This window comes from Oryzias melastigma, linkage group LG6 (genome assembly GCF_002922805.2).
Source record: "Oryzias melastigma strain HK-1 linkage group LG6, ASM292280v2, whole genome shotgun sequence".
Taxonomy (NCBI): domain Eukaryota; kingdom Metazoa; phylum Chordata; class Actinopteri; order Beloniformes; family Adrianichthyidae; genus Oryzias; species Oryzias melastigma.
Genome location: NC_050517.1, coordinates 13,589,132 through 13,589,745, shown reverse-complemented (window position 1 = coordinate 13,589,745; position 614 = coordinate 13,589,132). Strand labels below are relative to the sequence as shown.

The window sequence follows — 614 nt, the reverse complement described above, 5'->3', positions numbered from 1 at the left end:
CCCTTTTTTGATTCCCAGTAATGCTTTACATGAGCTAGTCGCGTTAGCTTACTAGATAGCCTTAAACAGTTGTCTTCTATACATAAACTGCAAATAATCACAAAATATAAACCATAAACATAAACAATAATCATACCTGTTCGCCTTCCAGCTAGATGCTAAACACAAATGATGGATTTTAAGCAATCTTCAATCCGTTTCTGTTTTCGTACAAGCGTCAGCCATTATTCTTCATTCTTGACGTGTGCGTAGAGATTTCAGGGAAAACCGGAAGTAGGAAGGCGCTTTCACAATAAAAGCCTTTACAACTAAAATATACATAAGCTGTAACAGTGTTTTAAAACGTTCTTTTACACCTTTAACTTAATTCTTTAAGATACTGAAGGCATCTTCAATTAATCAAAAGAGAAATGACACAAAAATAAATAATCTAGTAAAATGGGTCATTTACATGATTTTTAAACATTTCAAACCATTGACTGTAAAAAAATACAGTCAATGGTTCACACTAGACAGTATTTGCATTGATCGCTTCTTTTTTTACACATGTCAAATTCGTGTTTATTGCCTTTTTTAACGCACATCAATTTTGTTTGTTTGTTTTTTACACTTTT

The 614-nt window shown here is 32.1% G+C and overlaps 1 protein-coding gene and 1 long non-coding RNA gene across 3 annotated transcripts in view; one reads left to right on the top strand and one right to left on the bottom strand.

The window, feature by feature from the left end:
• LOC112152052 overlaps positions 1–261 on the bottom strand; it is a 44,707-nt gene extending 44,446 nt beyond the window's left edge. The window contains exon 1 of the long non-coding RNA XR_002920224.2: positions 137–261. This is a non-coding gene — a long non-coding RNA (uncharacterized LOC112152052). The remainder of the gene's footprint in view (positions 1–136) is intronic.
• The window catches only part of tmem117 (transmembrane protein 117), a 65,147-nt gene that overhangs the window by 59,327 nt on the left and 5,206 nt on the right, over positions 1–614 (top strand). The window lies entirely within an intron of this gene.